The sequence below is a fragment of the Neovison vison genome, chromosome 13 (genome assembly GCF_020171115.1).
Source record: "Neovison vison isolate M4711 chromosome 13, ASM_NN_V1, whole genome shotgun sequence".
Lineage (NCBI taxonomy): Eukaryota > Metazoa > Chordata > Mammalia > Carnivora > Mustelidae > Neogale > Neogale vison.
This window is the reverse complement of record NC_058103.1, coordinates 111,082,106-111,101,138: the sequence shown is the minus strand read 5'-3', so window position 1 is coordinate 111,101,138 and position 19,033 is coordinate 111,082,106.

The window sequence follows — 19,033 nt, the reverse complement described above, 5'->3', positions numbered from 1 at the left end:
ACACTATTGGGAATGTTACCCAAATCAATGTACCCCAAATTCTTTTTTTATCCCAAATAAATTATTTCACTTAATTGCCCCCTGACAATTTTAGATTGATATGATCATCTGTTTATTCTTATGTCTAGTATGTAGACTTTGGAATATCAGTTGTTATATATCGAACTTTCATATGCATGCCAGTCAATTCACTGATTTACTTAATCCCATTGATCTGTTTTTCTGTACCTATGCTAATACAACAGTCTTATAAAGCTACAGTAGACAAAACTTTATATCTAGTAGGCCAAGTCTCCTAACTTTTTTCCTCAAAGTGTTTTTACCTTCAACTGCTTAAAATACTTTGTTCCCTGCGTTTAAAATATCCCAAGAACATACTGTAGTTTATTTCACTGCTTTAAGGGACTGTGATTTTATCAGAAATTTTAGTAGACAATAGTATACTATGTGTACAAATGCTAATGGAGGTGTAGCTGTTCACTAAAAGGGAAAAAAATTACTTAGAATGCCCATGGTCCCTTTCCTGTGCATCATTACTTTGCTAAGTCTGGCCCTGAAAGATATAGTTCATCTCCTTTCCAATTCCCAGGAACACCTAATTCTTCTTTATATTCTTATGCACATACCTGGAAAGATTCTCTCAGAAGACAAAAACGTTGCTCAATACATTAACGCAATTCAGCAACTAAGAAAAACATTAGAGCTGGTGATGGTATTTTAGGTCATGACTACTTCCTTGGAAATGCACTTTCCTAGGTATCTTAACTTTCTCATTTTTTGAACACCATTCCTTTCAGATGGCTATTTTGTTGCCAAATGACTACTCTTACATCTTTCAGCCTTACTGATCTTCTGTTGCTACCAGTTGGCCGATATCAAAGAGATACAGCATTTCTTATAATTGCCACATTCTATGTCCCATCAGCTTCTGAAAGTTTAATCTTTTGGCATGCAACAATCTGGCAGCAGAAACTAATGAATAAGTGATAGTTATTTTAAAATGTTCTTCATTCCGTTAAAATAAAAAAGCAAATTCAGCTTCTGTTCAGTTATAAACTTTGACCATATAATCTCTGGATAAATATCAGATCACTGAGATTGTTTTGACAACCCTATAGCTTTTATAGATTAATATCCCCTCCCCTGCCTTTGGTTCTACTTTCCTGAACACAAGAGCTTTTTTAAAACATAAAACCATATAAACTATGAATTACATTTCTAAAGCAGCATGTACAAGCATGAGCTCCAATGAGGTCATCCAAATACCACTTTAAGTCGAGGGCAATTTCAAGACCATAACTTACCACTTTTTCTATTCTGACTTCTTCCCTCCTCTCTTTCTGGGGAATAGACTGGACAACATAAAACTCCCTATAAGGAAGAGATAATAAAATCCCTTTTGCTAGTGCAGAATGTCATTTTCCACGACAGCATTGTAAATGGATAGGATTCCTTCAGTTCTCAGAGGTGGGGCCTTTAGCACTAAGAATCTCTAGGCCACTCTTGAGCCTGTCTTTGGAATTTTCATTACGAATCTCAAAACCTCAGATTCATCTTTAATGTTCTGCTTGTTTGCCTGTAATTCCCAGGACTGATTTCCTCTTCGATAAAAATAGATGCCTTTTCTGTGACCCCTCAATTCCAATTCCAGGGAATTATGATAAAGAAATAACAGCAGTGGGGTTAAAGGCAGGGACCTGAGCCAGATATTTGAGCTCATATCTTTATACTGCCATTTTCAAGCTGCTTGAATTTGTGTAAATCACTTAACCTCTGTGTGTGTTTCCTCAACTGTAAATGGGGATCACAACTGTAACAAACTCCTTGGATTATTGTAGGAATAACTGAGTGCTTGTGAAATACTTAGATACTGGCATACAGTAACCATTATGTAACAATTTAAAGAATAATAAAGAAGAAGAAATATGTTCTTTATAGCATTGTTTCTTATAGAAAAAGCTTTTGAAGGAAGAGTTTAGATGTCTATTGCTTATCACTTCAATAGTGGACTGCTAAAAAGCTATCAAAAATAATGGTGCACGGGCACCTGGGTGGCTCAGTGGGTTAAGCCACTGCCCCTGCCTCAGGTCATGATCTCAGGGTTCTGGGATCAAGCCCTGCATCTGCCTCTCTGCTCAGCAGGGAGCCTGCTTCCCCCCTCTCTCTGCCTGTTTCTGATTTCTCTGTCAAATAAATAAATAAAATCTTTAAAAAAAATAATGGTGCAGAGCTTATAGGAAGGTTGGTTAGCATGATGTACATACCTAGGCAAAAAAAAGATAGGCTCTTTCAAAGAAAGTATACTGACCAACTCAGCAAAATTATACTTTCAGCATGGGGAATCACACTCCCAAGTATACTTTTCCTTATTTTTGGCATGAGAGTAGAAGTGTTAGAAATTCAGACATTTAGAGACTCTAAGTCCTCTTCCACACACATTTCCTTACAAAGTTACTTGAAGATGTATTCCAGCAAACACAGTAAAAATTTTAGAATAAAAAAATAATAATTAAAAAAGCTGTGGACATAACCAATGGGAGGTAAAAGTTTGGAAACACCACAAATCCTAGGAAAAACTCAACTGCCAAACTAGGAATTTAGACCCAGTTGGTCGAAGTTAGTTTAAGAAGTCAGCACAGATATGTGGAGTCAAGATGGCGGAAAAGTAGCAGGCTGAGACTACCTCAGCTAGCAGGAGATCAGCTAGAGAGCTTATCTAAAGAGTGCAAACACCTGCAAATCCATCAGCATATCGAAGAGAAGAAGAACAGCAATTCTAGAAACAGAAAAACAACCACTTTCTGAAAGGTAGGACTGGCGGAGAAGTAAATCCAAAGCGACGGGAAGATAGACCCCGGGGGGAGGGGCCGGCTCCCGGCAAGCGGCGGAGCAGCGGAGCACAAAATCAGGACTTTTAAAAGTCGGTTCCGCTGAGGGACATCGCTCCAGAGGCTAAACCGGGGCGAAGCCCACGCAGGGTTGGAGTGGCCTCAGGTCCCGCAGGGTCACAGAAGGATTGGGGGTGTCTGAGTGTTGCAGAGCTTGCGGATATTGGAACGGGAAAGCCGGCTACAGAGACAGAGCCGACAGTAAGCTCGCAGCTCGGTGTTGCCCTGAACCGGTCGCAGGCTCAGTGAGCTCGGAGTGCGGCCGGAGGTCAGGCAGATGGGAGTTACTGGGCGCTGTTCTCTGAGGGCGCACTGGGGAGTGGGGCCCCGGGCTCTCGGCTCCTCCGGGCCGGAGACCAGGAGGCCGCCATTTGTATTCCCATCCTCAGGAACTCTATGGAAAGCGCTCAGGGAACAAAAGCTCCTGAAAGCAAAACCGAGCGGATTAGTCAGCCTGGCCCCTGGGAAGGGCGGTACAATTCCCCCTGGCGCAAAGACACTTGAGAATCACTACACCAGGCCCCTCTCCCAGAAGATCAACAAGAAATCAGCCAAGACCAAGTTCACTTACCAAGGAGTGCAGTTTCAATACCAAGGAGAGCAGGAGAATTCCAGAGGAGGATAAAGCAAAGCACGGAACTCATGGCTTTCTTCCTGTGATTTTTTTAGTCTTGCAGTTAATTTAATTTTTTCTTTTTCATTTTTTTTCTCTTCTTCTGCTAAAATTTTTTTAAACTTTTACCCTTTTCTTTTTTAACGTTTTTTAACTAGTTTACCTAATATATATATTTTTTCTTTTTTATACTTTTCTTTATTCATTTTCTTTTTTTAATTCTTTTTTTTTTCTTCTTCTTTCTTTTTGAACCTCTTTTTATCCCCTTTCTCCCCCCTCACGATTTGGTGTCTCTTCTGATTTGGTTAAAGCATATTTTCCTGGGGTTGTTGCCACGCTTTTAGTATTTTACTTGCTCCTTCATATACTCTTATCTGGACAAAATGACAAGGTGGAAAAATTCACCACAAAAAAAAGAACAAGAGGCAGTACCAAAGGCTAGGGACCTAATCAATACAGACATTGGTAATATGTCAGATCTAGAGTTCAGAATGACAATTCTCAAGGTTCTAGCCGGGCTCGAAAAAGGCATGGAAGATATTAGAGAAACCCTCTCGGGTGATATAAAAGCCCTGTATGGAGAAATAAAAGAACTAAAATCTAACCAAGTTGAAATCAAAAAAGCTATTAATGAGGGACACCTGGGTGGCTCAGTTGGGTGAGCAGCTGCCTTCGGCTCGGGTCATGATCCCAGCATCCTGGGATCGAGTCATATATCGGGCTTCTTGCTCGGCAGGGAGCCTGCTTCTCCCTCTGCCTCTGCCTGCCTCTCTGTCTGCCTGTGCTCGTTCTCTCTCCCTCTCTCTCTGACAAATAAATAAAATCTTTAAAAAAAAGCTATTAATGAGGTGCAATAAAAAATGGAGGCTCTCACTGCTAGGATAAATGAGGCAGAAGAGAGAATTAGCGATATAGAAGACCAAATGACAGAGAATAAAGAAGCTGAGCAAAAGAGGGACAAACAGCTACTGGACCATGAGAGGAGAATTTGAGATATAAGTGACACCATAAGATGAAACAACATTAGAATAATTGGGATTCCAGAAGAAGAAGAAAGAGAGGGGAGCAGAAGGTATACTGGAGAGAATTATTGGGGAGAATTTCCCCAATATGGCAAAGGGAATGAGCATCAAAATTCAGGAGGTTCAGAGAATGCCCTTCAAAATAAATAAGAATAGGCCCACACCCCGTCACCTAATAGTAAAATTTACAAGTCTTAGTGACAAAGAGAAAATACTGAAAGCAACCCGGGAAAAGAAGTCTGTAACATACAATGGTAAAAATATTAGATTGGCAGCTGACTTATCCATAGAGACCTGGCAGGCCAGAAAGAGCTGGCATGATATTTTCAGAGCACTAAACAAGAAAAACATGCAGCCAAGAATACTATATCCAGCTAGGCTATCATTGAAAATAGAAGGAGAGATTAAAAGCTTTCAACAAACAAAAACTGAAAGAATTTGCAAACACCAAACCAGCTCTACAGGAAATATTAAAAGGGGTCCTCTAAGCAAAGAGAGAGCCTACAAGTGGTAGATCAGAAAGGAACAGAGACAATATACAGTAACAGTCACCTTACAGGCAATACAATGGCACTAAAATCATATCTCTCAATAGTTACCCTGTCTGTTAATGGGCTCAATGCCCCAATCAAAAGACAAAGGGTATCAGAATGGATAAAAAAACAAAACCCATCTATATGTTGCCTCCAAGAAACTCATTTTAAACCCGAAGACACCTCCAGACTTAAAGTGAGGGGGTGGAAAAGAATTTACCATGCTAATGGACATCAGAAGAAAGCAGGAGTGGCAATCCTTATATCAGATCAATTAGATTTTAAGCCAAAGACTATAATAAGAGATGAGGAAGGACACTATATCATACTCAAAGGGTCTGTCCAACAAGAAGATCTAACAATTTTAAGTATCTATGCCCCCAACGTGGGAGCAGCCAACTATATAAACCAATTAATAACAAAATCAAAAAAACACATTGACAATAATACAATAATAGTAGGGGACTTTAACACTCCCCTCACTGAAATGGACATATCATCCAAGCAAAAGATCAACAAGGAAATAAAGGCCTTAAACGACACACTGGACCAGATGGACATCACAGAAATATTCAGAGCATTTCATCCCAAAGCAACAGAATACACATTCTTCTCTAGTGCACATGGAACATTCTCCAGAATAGATCACATCCTCGGTCCTAAATCAGGACTCAACCGGTATCAAAAGATTGGGGATCATTCCCTGCATATTTTCAGACCATAATGCTCTGAAGCTAGAACTCAACCACAAGAAGAAATTTGGAAAGAACCCAAATACATGGAGACTAAACAGCATCCTTCTAAAGAATGAATGGGTCAACCGGGAAATTAAAGAAGAATTGAAAAAAAATCATGGAAACAAATGATAATGAAAATACAACGGTTCAAAATCTGTGGGACACAACAAAGGCAGTCCTGAGAGGAAAATATATAGCGGTACAAGCCTTTCTCAAGAAACAAGAAAGGTCTCAGATACACAACCTAACCCTACTCGTAAAGGAGCTGGAAAAACAACAAGAAAGAAACCCTAAGCCCAGCAAGAAAAGAGAAATCATAAAGATCAGAGCAGAAATCAATGAAATAGAAACCAAAAAAACAATAGAACAAATCAACGAAACTAGGAGCTGGTTCTTTGAAAGAATTAATAAAATTGATAAACCCCTGGCCAGACTTATCAAAAAGAAAGGACCCAAATAAATAAAATCATGAATGAAAGAGGAGAGATCACAACACCAAAGAAATACAAACTATTATAAGAACATACTATGAGCAACTCTACGCCAACAAATTTGACAATCTGGAAGAAATGGATGCATTCCTAGAAACATATAAACTACCAAAATTGAACCAGGAAGAAATAGAAAGCCTGAACAGACCCATAACCAGTAAGGAGATTGAAACAGTCATTAAAAATCTCCAAACAAACAAAAGCCCAGGGCCAGACGGCTTCCCGGGGGAATTCTACCAAACATTTAAAGAAGAACTAATTCCTATTCTCCTGAAACTGTTTCAAAAAATAGAAATGGGAGGAAAATTTCCAAACTCATTTTTCTGAGGCCAGCATCACCTTGATCCCCAAACCAGACAATGATCCCATCAAAAAAGAGAGCTACAGACCAATATCCTTGTTGAACACAGATGCGAAAATTCTCACCAAAATACTAGCCAATAGGATTCAACAGTACATTAAAAGGACTATTCACCACGACCAAGTGGGATTTATTCCAGGGCTGCAAGGTTGGTTCAACATCCGCAAATCAGTCAATGTGATACAACACATCAATAAAAGAAAGAACAAGAACCATATGATACTCTCAATAGATGCTGAAAAAGCATTTGACAAAGTACAGCATCCCTTCCTGATCAAAACTCTTCAAAGTGTAGGGATAGAGGGCACATACCTCAATATCATCAAAGCCATCTATGAAAAACCCACTGCAAATATCATTCTCAATGGAGAAAAACTGAAAGCTTTTCCGCTAAGGTCAGGAACACAGCAGGGATGTCCATTATCACCACTGCTATTCAACATAGTACTAGAAGTCCTAGCCTCAGCAATCAGACAACAAAAGGAAATTAAAGGCATCCAAATCAGCAGAGAAGAAGTCAAACTATCACTCTTCACAGATGATATGATACTATATGTGGAAAACCCAAAAGACTCCACTCCAAAACTGCTAGAGCTTGTACAGAAATTCAGTAAAGTGTCAGGATATATAATTAATGCACAGAAATCAGTTGCATTTCTCTACACCAACAAGACAGAAGAAAGAGAAATTAAGGAGTCAATCCCATTTACAATTGCACCCAAAACCACAAGATACCTAGGAATAAACCTAACCAAAGAGGCACAGAATCTATACTCAGAAAACTATAAAGTACTCATGAAAGAAATTGAGGAAGCCACAAAGAAATTGAAAAGTGTTCCATGCTCCTGGATTGGAAGAATAAATATTGTGAAAATGTCTATGCTACCTAAAGCAATCTACACATTTAATGCAATTCCTATCAAAGTACCATCCATCTTTTTCAAAGAAATGGAACAAATAATTCTAAAAATTATATGGGCCAGAAAAGACCTTGAATAGCCAAAGGGTTCTTTTAAAAGAAAGCCAAAGTTGGTGGCATCACAATTCCAGACTTCAAGCTCTATTACAAAGCTGTCATCATCAAGACAGCATGGTACTGGCACAAAAACAGACACATAGATCAATGGAACAGAATAGAGAGCCCAGAAATAGACCCTCAACTCTATGGTCAACTAATCTTCGACAAAGCAGGAAAGAATGTCCAATGGAAAAAAGACAGCCTCTTCAATAAATGGTGTTGGGACAATTGGACAGCCACATGCAGAAAAATGAAATTGGACCATTTCCTTATACCACACACAAAAATGGACTCAAAATGGATGAAGGACCTCAATGTGAGAAAGGAATCCATCAAAATCCTTGAGGAGAACACAGGCAGCAACCTCTTTGACCTCAGCCACAGCAACATCTTCCTAGGAACATCGCCAAAGGCAAGGGAAGCAAGGGCAAAAATGAACATTGGAATTTCATCAAGATCAAAAGCTTTTGCACAGCAAAGGAAACAGTTAACAAAATCAAAAGACAATTGACAGACTGGGAGAAGATATTTGCAAACGACATATCAGATAAAGGACTAGTGTCCAAAATCTATAAAGAACTTAGCAAACTCAACACCCAAAGAACAAATAATCTAATCAAGAAATGGGCAGAGGACATGAACAGACATTTCTGCAAAGAAGACATCCAGATGGCCAACAGACACATGAAAAAGTGCTCCATATCACTCAGCATCAGGGAAATGCAAATCAAAACCACAATGAGATATCACCTCACACCAGTCAGAATGGCTAAAGTCAACAAGTCAGGAAATGACAGATGCTGGCGAGGATGCGGAGAAAGGGGAACCCTCCTACACTGTTGGTGGGAATGCAAGCTGGTACAACCACTCTCGAAAACAGCATGGAGGTTCCTCAAAATGTTGAAAATAGAACTGTCCTATGACCCAGCAATTGCACTACTGGGTATTTACCCTAAAGATACAAACGTAGTGATCCGAAGGGGCACGTGCACCCGAATGTTTAGAGCAGCAATGTCCAGAATAGCCAAACTATGGAAAGAACCTAGATGTCCATCAACAGATGAATGGATCAAGAAGATGTGGTATATATACACAATGGAGTACTATGCAATCATCAAAAGAAATGAAATCTTGCCATTTGTGACAACGTGGATGGAACTAGGGCGTATCGTGCTTAGCAAAATAAGTCAAGCGGAGAAAGACAACTATCATATGATCTCCCTGATATGAGGGAGTGGTGATGCAACATGGGGGCTTAAGTGGGTAGGAGAAGAATAAATGAAACAAGATGGGATTGGGAGGGAGACAAACCATTAGTGACTCTTAATCTCACAAAACAAACTGAGGGTTGCTGGGGGGAGGGGGGTTGGCAGAAGGGGGGTGGGGTTATGGACATTAGGGAGTGTATGTGCTATGGTGAGTGCTGTGAAGTGTGTAAACCTGGCGATTCACAGACCTGTACCCCTGGGGATAAAAATATATGTTTATAAAAAATAAAAAATTTAAAAAAAAAAAGAAGTCAGCACATTCTTAGAAGGAAGTCTGGGAAAAAAGTTTTAAGAGCTCAGTTAAAATTTAGTCATAATCTTTCAACAACCACAGAAACCAAAATTAAGGAGTCCAAGGGTAAAAAGTAGAATAAAAAGATTATGGTAAAATAGGAAAGCAAACTGAAAGGCCACGTGATTTTGGACCAAGTGAAGGCAAGTCAGTTTTTCTGCCTTCATGATTAGGACATTCTACTACAGTCAAGGTGTCAGCCATATAGGCATCTACATTTCCAGAAGGATCACTTCACTTTAGTTCTGATGTAAAGATACAAAATTATCCTATTTATTGGCTTTCAGGTTTTACAATAGACCTATGGATAAAAATTCATTATAGTTTGGAGAAAATACTGCACAAAATTCATCAGTCTTATCTATATTAGCCAAACAGTATATTTGTGTGCATTACAAAATAGTACCCCCTCAGCAAAACCTTTTACTTCTATGTAACTATACAAATGTATCATGATGATGAATGATTGGTACCCCCCTGTAGTTGTCTGCAAAACCATCAACTATGGCCTTAGATAAATTAACACTTGAAGAGAAAAGTGAAAAAGAAGACAGCTAGGTTAGCTCCCTATCAGGGAGTCAAGATATAGATTTAAGGTTATTGGAACCATAAGTTGTACTTGTTTATTATTTAAAATTAGAGTTATCTAAAATATGTAAAATAGGAAGAAAACTATAGTTATTGAAATTACTAACCAAATAGAAGCTTACATATATTTATTTATAGGTATACAATTTTATACAATTTGCAAATTAGAGTATAGGTAGGTCTTTGTATATTTAAACTAAGTTTCACTCATAGTGTAGGTATCTATTAATAAATCAATTATGGCATAGGATTATTTGGTGTTCTAAAATTAGCTGTCAAATTAAATGATCAAAAAGTATATACAGAAAGAAGAATGAGGGGATAACATTGGACAGAAAACTTTGATACCATTCTGTATCATTCAGCATTCATTTGTATTATTTTTATAATCATTTTAAATGGTGATACATATTTATTAACAAATGTACAGTGAATATACAATGTTACAGAAGCTACGCTGAACACTCATTTTGTTTATACCTGGGCTGAAGCTTCTATTTTGTCTCTTGTCTGTTTCTAACTTTTCCAAACAGTCTTGTATAATTGGTCCCTGTTTTCTTTTAAAATAAACATTAAGTTTCCATTATCAAAAGTTGAGATGTTAAAACTTCTCTTTTAATAAAAATTTTAATAAATAAACTCTCCCATGCCTTCCTTTGGCCTCTGTTATCGCCCTGCATTTGTGGCCAATGGAGCTTTATCAACTATGTGAATTAAACCAATGCCCTGTGACCATTTTAAATAGTACATTCTCCAGCCCATGTACCTACTAAATGATGGCAGGGGAAGGCCAAAGGAGGACACTGTTAAAGTATCTATATTCACGGAGTTTATCACTTCTTAGTGGGGTAAGCATATTGTAAGCTTATTCCTTTTATGTGGAAACAGACTCTGAAGAAAATGTCTAAGTTGTTGTGTTAGTTTTTGTAACTAAAAACATCACATGTACACACTTGACATCTATAACTGATGTTTTCTAAAGGGCTCACAATGGGATTTCCCACATTTAAAGCAGGAGGTAGTTAACTAGAATAAAAAGTTAACAAATTATGAAATTTCTATTTCTATTTCATTCTATGAAAGAATGAAAAAAATAGTTAAGTATTTCTCATGTCTGGGCCATGTGGTTTCACACTCTGACCATGGAAACTGATTCAGCAGCAAACATCTTTTCAACAAAGAAAAAAATTTGACAGAAAGTTGGCAAGGATGGAGCTTTTCTTTTACCCCATTGTCTTATTTTGCAAACATGAAAAGCCAAATTTGGGAGCACAAATAATTTGCCCAATGTCCCACCATTATAAAGCAGTAGCTCTAGGTCTCAAAACCAAGTCTCACTGAAACATGAACTTCCTTATGCTGATGCCTAAAAATTAGAATAATGGAGAGCCATAGGATTTAATGTTAAATAATTTTTTATTTCTTATATTTTTAAAAAAGAAAACCTGCTTAGAAAACAACAGAAAGGAAAGACATACTAATGGGTACAGTGCTGAGATATGAAGTGATTTTCTTTTCCATATTCCCAAGTTTTTGTGTTTTGAGTGTATGACTCTTAAGAGGGAAATACCTATGAAGAGAGAATGCCTGACTCTTCAGACTCTCTTAAGTTACAGTTGGATTCAACCCTGCTGAGTGACAGCAGAGAGGAAAGTAAACAAAGCAGTCAGTTTCATGTGTGTGTGCACATGTGTGTACACCCTCTTAGCAAATTTCAATCATGCAGTAGTGTTATGTATAGTCATCATGCTACACGGTGAGTCCCCAGATTTTATTTACTTTGCTTAACTCAAACTTATCTCTTGACCAACATCTCCATTTCCCCTTCGTCCAACCCCTAAAAACCACCATTCTACTCACTATTTCTAGGAGTCTATTTGATTCCATATATGATATCATCCAGTATTTGTCTGTGTTTGACTTATTTAGCAATAAGGTACTCCAAGTCCATCCATCGTGTTACAAATGGCAGGATTTGGATATGTTAACTACACTGTTGTAGTGATTATTTCACAGTGTATACATATATCAAATCATCAAGTTGTATACCTTGAGTATGTATACTTAAAATCCATTGTGTTTTTATACAGCTGCTCTTAAAATCTAAAATGAAAGTGAGGGAGGGGAGATAATAAAGTGAGGCAGGGGGAAGCAAAGGTTTCTTCTGCTGGTTTCCCAAGAAAATCCACACAAGACTCAAAGTCTTTCCCTTCCCCAGCCCTTCCTTCCAAGCAGTGGTGTGAACAAAGAAGAGCAGGTGAGGTGATACAGTCTTTACCACTTGCGTTGTTTACACAGTCTACAGCCACCACAGCTGGTGAGGTCTGCAGAATCCAAGAAATGTTTGCGTTTGCTGACTCGGAGTACCTCCTTTATCTTCAACTCTGATCCTATTCTTGTCCATTGCATATAACTTCCCCAGTAAGGAGCCAGTGTTCTGTAATAGTGTTTATTTCATAAGCATATGGTTTATCACATCATAAAATCACCAACAGAAGGAAAGAGCATCGTAACTGAGGACATTGGAAGTACTGCCCACCTAGTTCAGCCAGGAGAAGCCTCTGCTCCACTTGATTAGATCTGTTTGCCTACATGGACTACTCCTTGCCTTACCTAAGTCTTGACATATTTTTCTGGGAAAAACAACTTCCTGAATTCTTTGATTCCTGAGCCACATTTAAAGCCCTTCTCACTATCTCCCACCCCATTTAAAACATCACTGTACTGGGCTAGATGTATTTGGGCTTCCGCCAGACTGCTTTCCAGAATGGCTTCTCCAGGCAACATTACCACATTACCACTACAATTGGCATCACACACTAACGTTTGCCTATTTAATGGGTAGAAAGTAGGACTTCATTGTTTTCCATTGCAAATACTGCTTGTGACAGTCTTCAGTTTGATCATTTATAAACCCAGATCTACGTTTCTATCCGACTGGACATTTTTTCATCTGATCAGCACGACCCAGCACTCATAAACCAGACTTTCCAACTCCATGCTGTATTCTATAAGGCATGTTGTTCTAGAATGATAGAGTAACTGAACAGGTAATCATCTCCTTCCTTACAAGTCCTTCTCCATATACACAGAAACCTATGTGTCTGTGTTGGAGTGTTCTCACAGCCATGTGAACTCCACCTAAAATCTACCTTAAAAACAGCCCCTAATCAGCATTGTTTTGGCACCTTTGGAACATACATCAGGGACTGTGAAGATTTGGACTCCATTAAAAACAGGCAGCCTTAATATCCTTGTTTCATGAGACATTTTCTGTCTTAACTTAATATGCCAGAGATGTTCCTTTAAGTCCTAAAAACCAAGGTTCATTTCCTTTTAGAACCATTTCTTAGATTTCTGAAAAGATCATTTCAGATGAGTCAATGCCTAATCCTTTGTTCTCTTTATGCTTTCTCTCAATCAAATAAGTAAATAAGGTAAATCCTTATTTACCTCTTGATACTTCAAAAGTCCCCTGGTATCATATTTGTCTTCCTCATCAGACCCTCTTTAAATATTTTTGTAAAAGCAAGGTCTTATAGGTCAGTTTGACCTAGTCCATGTGAAAATTTATGATGTTACCTTCAGCAAGTTGCTCAAGGATCACTTTTTCTGAAATTCAAGGAACAGAAGCTTCTAATTCTGATGGTTCCATATGCTTGCCCAAAGACATGCTGGTCTCAATCACAGCTGGGTACCATAAGATCTACTCCATTAAAAAAAACAAAAACAAAAACCAGAAGCAGAAGCCCCAGCACAAGATGTTGAGGCCCAGAGAAGTTACACAACTTATTCAAGCTCTCAGAACACATAGCATTAAACTGGAACCATAGCATCCCAACTACATCCAGCCTGATCAGCCTGATATTCTTTATTAATGGGCAGAAGAAAAGTTTCTTATAAAAAGTTGCTACTTAAGGTCTGCTCATCTTCAAGCCAGTTGTCCCCTGGGCAGCCTGAACTTTTATAGGAGCTGCTGCCAAACCCTAATTTGTGTTGAATCCTTTCAAAGTCCTACAGTTCTAGGGTCTTTACCTTATTGTCAGGCTGACCTAGAGACCTTCAACAGCATAGAGAGGCTGCTGCAGTGCCACACCAATTTTCAAATTAGATGGTATCTTAAGACAGAAACATTAATGAAACTTCCCCAAAGAAATCCGAAATCTGGTATGGGAGCTCTACTTTGCTCTGTTTATGAGACAGTCACCCTGAAATGTGAGTTTTATGAGAAAAGACAAGTGTTTTAACTTTTGAAGGAAGATTGCCATAGATAGGCAAAAATTTAACACCAAAACTCACAAGAGTCAGTGCTGAGCTCAAAGCCAAAGAAAGCCTTCTGTAGGAAGTAACCTAAGGCTGTGTTAGTGTCACATCTGTACTTAAGGAAAATTTTGCCTTTGCATCATCCAAAAATAATATTTACAGCACTGTCTTCAAACAGATTCCTATTGTTTCAAAAGCTTTAGTGAAGATTGACTTGAAATATGAAAAATTTCTCTTAAACACCACCACCCCTCAGAGTGCCACAAGATACAAATTGGATGAAGATTAATCAAATCTTAGGATAAACCCCTGGCTATTGGCCTCTTAGGGAAAACCCAATAAACCTGCCACTCTGAAAAGCTGCTTGAACAAGGCAGACCTGAACTGCAGCGCTCTAACCATCCTACTTGATGAAAAGGAGGTTGAGCACATGACAACTTACATCAGGAGGGTGACTACAACATCTATATATTTCTCATGGACTAGAAAATAATCACAATGCTTCCACATAATGGAAAAGCACCAGTGTATTTGTAAGTCTAATGCTATGACTAAAATCTGAATTTCAGAAAGATTTCTATTGATGCTGGGGTGGTGGGGGGGAATATCATGATAAATCTTCTGTAGCCCCTGAACAAGATTGAGAGCCAAATGAATAGGAGAAGTTGGATTCTACAAAGAAACTCCTGGAGCCATTTTTGGGTGTTGCTCTGGATCCATCATTGGTGAACCTTTAAAATATATATAATGAAGTTTCAGAACTTCATAGCACTCTCTATCTCAGCAACACAAGGAGAAAATCCTTAACAAAGTAGGGAGACTGGGCAAAACCTTGACCTTCACCTTCTCTCACTGTAGGTGTGGTGGCCATCAGGATAACACCTAGTGACTCTGGAAAACAGATTGTGATTGCTCCAACTAGGAGCAGGAACTTCAAATAGCAGATAGTCACCCAATAGCAGCAATGGAGAAAAGATTGAAGTACTTTTGCAGAAATCTTTCTTGCTTTATCTTCAGGCAGTCCAGGGAGGAGAGATAATGTTTATCTTAGAAGACTGGCACTTTGCTTTAAGTCTTCCTCAGACAGCAGTTTGTGTTGGGAGGGGGAAATAGACCTACCCTGTGACCCTGCAATTGCACTACTGGGTACTTACCCCAAAGATACAGATGTAGTGGGAAGAAGGGCCATATGCACCCCAATGTTCATAGCAGCAATGTCCACAATCACCAAACTGTGGAAAGAGCCAAGATGCCCTTCAACAGACAAATGGTTAAAGAGGATATAGTCCATATATACAATGGAATATTACTCAGCCATCAGAAAGGATGAATACCCAACTTTTCTATCAACACAGAGAGGACTAGGAAAGATTATGCTGAGTGAAATAAGTCAAGCAGAGAAAGTCAATTATCATATGGTTTCAATTATTTGTGGAACATAAGGAATAGTATGGAGTACTATATGAGAAGGAAAGGAAAAATGAAAGGGAGGAAATAAGAGGGGGAGATGAACCATGAGAGACTTTGGACTCTGAAAAACAAACAGGGTTTTAGAAGGGAAGGGTGTGGAAGGAGAGGTGAGCCTGGTGGTGGGTATTATGGAGGGCACGTATTACATGGAGCACTGGGTGTGGTGCATAAACAGTGAATCAGACACATGAAAAAATGTTCATCATCACTAGCCCTCCAGGAGATTCAAAATTAAAACCACATTGAGATATCACCTTACACCAGTTAGAATGGCCAAAATTAGCAAGACAGGAAAGAACATGCGTTGGAGAGGATGTGGAGAAAGGGGAACTCTCTTCCACTGTTGGTGGGAATGCAAGTTGGTGCCTCTTTGGAGAACAGTGTGGAGATTCCTCAAGAAATTAAAAATAGAGCTTCCCTAGAACCCTGCCATTGCACTACTGGGTATTTACCCCAAAGATACAGAAGTAGTGAAAAGAAGGGCCATCTGTACCCCAATGTTTATAACAGCAATGGCCACGGTCACCAAACTGTGGAAAGAACCAAGATGCCCTTCAACAGACAAATGGATAAGGAAGATGTGGTCCATATACACTATGGAGTATTATGCCTCCATCAGAAAGGATGAATACCCAACTTTTGTAGCAACATGGACGGGACTGGAAGAGATTATGCTGAGTGAATTAAGTCAAGCAGAGAGAGTCAGTTATCATATGGTTTCACTTATTTGTGGAGCATAACAAATAGCATGGAGGACATGGGAGTTAGGAGAAGGGAGTTGGGGGAAATTGGAAGGAGAGGTGAACCATGAGAGACTACGGATTCTGAAAAACAATCTGAGGGGTTTGAAGCGGAGGGGGGAGGGAGGCTGGGGTACCAGGTGGTGGGTATTATAGAGGGCATGGATTGCATGAAGCACTGGGTATGGTGCAAAAATATTGAATACTGTTGTGCAGAAAATAAATAAAAAATAAATTTAAAAAAAAACCAACAACAGTGAATCTTGGAACACTGAAAAAATAAAATTAAATTAAAAAAAAAGTTTTTGAAGTTCTACCACCAGGCACATGGTGATTTTAAAAAATTAAAAAATTAAAAATTTACCCAAAGAAAATAATTGGAATTAAATGATAATAGATTTGAACGAAAATAGACACTTCTCACACTAGCTTGGAGTTGCCAGAGTTCATGCATCATTAAAATGCTCAGGAATCACAGACCTATATGAAAGCTATAGATGAGGTGGAAGAGCTTAGTTCCACAGGTTGGTCCAGCTCCTCTACCCAAATCCTGCAAGACCCAGAGATAAGTTTTAAAGTGTTTTACTTAAAAAGGCATGGAAATAAACATTCAGAGAGGGTGCATCATGGACAGAGATGATGAAAGTTACTTTTGGAGATCATGAGTAAAAATGCAGTTTTAATGTGAAAGCTTACCCACTGATATATTCCACAAAACCTATCAATAGAGTTGTGGGGACATTTGTTCTCAACTGCTCCCAGTAATGAAGACCCATTTTCTGTGATCTATGTGTTTTTCAAACCAAACACCATGAAGTGGTGATGGTGGCTGGTCTGGTGGCCAGTTTTATGCCACTTCTATTGTCTGGTATCCGCAGGCCCCTTCCTATTTGAGATTTAAGTGACATGCAACACTGTATTTAGGTACAAAAATGTAATGGTTTGAAATTATTATTAAGATATCATTACCACAATATGTTAACTTCTATAAGCTCAGTTACATTTTTGTGATGAGAACTTTCAGTATCTACTCCCACCAACTTTAAAATACACAACAGAGTATTGTTAGCTATAGTCACTATCCTGTATATTACATCCGAAGGACTTTTTCATAACTGGAAATTCTTTTCGACCACCTTCACCTATTTTACCCACCCCACCAAACTCTGCCTCTTAAAACCATCAATCTGTTCTGTGTATCTATGAGGTTGCATTTTTTGTATTTGTTTTGTTTTTCTTAAGTATCTATATATGAGATAGAGTATTTGTCTTTGACTTTTTCTCTCAGCAAAATGCCCTCAAGGTCTGCCCATGTTATCACAAATGGCAAGATTTCCTTCTCTGTGGCTGAATATTATTCCTTTGTATATATACTACATTTTCTTTTCCATTCATCCATCAATGGACAGATTGTTTCCATATCTTGGCTACTCTAAATGCGCCCAAGAACCTAAGGGTGCAGACATCTCTTTGTTTTGTTCAAATACACAGCTGGAGGTAGGATTGCTGGATTACAGGGTAGTGCTATTTTTTAATGTTTGAAAACTTCCATCCTGTTTTCTAGAGCAGCTGCACCACCAATTCACATTCCCACCACCAGTGCAAAAGGGTTCCCTTTTCTCGCCATCCTTGCCAAGTTTTCTTGTCTTGATAATCATCCCAACAGTTTTAAGTACTCTCTTTGGTTTTCACTTTTTTTTGTTTTCATTTTCATGTTTCATGTTTCCCAGAATCCATAAGTCTCCATGGTTCATCTCCCACTCCAATTTCTTCCCTTCACTTTTCCCTTCCTTAATGTTCTCCATGCTACTCCTTATATTCCACAAATAAGTGAAACCGTATGATAATTGACTTTCTCTGATTTATTTCACTTAGCATAATCCCCTCCAATCCCATCCAAGTTGATGCAGAAGCTGGGTATTCACCCCTTCTGATGGCAGAGTAATAGTCCATTGTGTATACATGGACCACATCTTCTTTACCTATTCATCTATTGAAGAGCATCTCAGCTTTTTCCACAGTTTTACTATTGTGGACATTGCTGCTATGAACATTGGAGTGCATATGGCCCTTCTTTTCACTACACCTGTATCTTTAAGGTAAATACCTAGTAGTGGAATTGCTGGGTCATAAGGTAGCTCTATTTTTAATTTTTTGAGGAACATAATCAGTTGTTTTCCATTGAGTTGTACAAATTATTTATATAGTTTGCATACTACTAACTCCTTATCAGCTTCATGATTTCCAAGTATTTTCTTCCATCTGTGGGTTGCCTTTGCTGTGAAAAAGCTTTGCTATTTATTGTAGTACCATTTGTTATATTCTTTTACTTTTGGTGTCAAATCAGAAAAGTCATTACCAAAACCAGTGTCAAAGTGCTTGGTTCCCTATGTTTTCTTCTAGCAGTTTCTGGTTTTAGGCCTTATGTTCAAATTGTTAATCCACTTTAAGTTGATTTTTATGCTTAGTATGACTTAAGGGTACAGTTTTTCCTTTAAGTTTTTTTATGTTTTTTCCCTCCCACCCCCTTTTCTCCCCATCTTGCTGTCCAGTTTTCCCAACAGGATTTACTGGAGAGACTATCCTTTTCTGACTGGGTGTTCTTGTCTCTTGTCTCTTTGGTCATTAATTGACAGTATATGAATTGGTTTATTTCAGGGCTTTTGAAAGTGTTCCACTGATCTAAATGTTTTTATACCAATACCATACTGTTTTGATTGCAAACTACATTACAAAACTAAAGTAATCA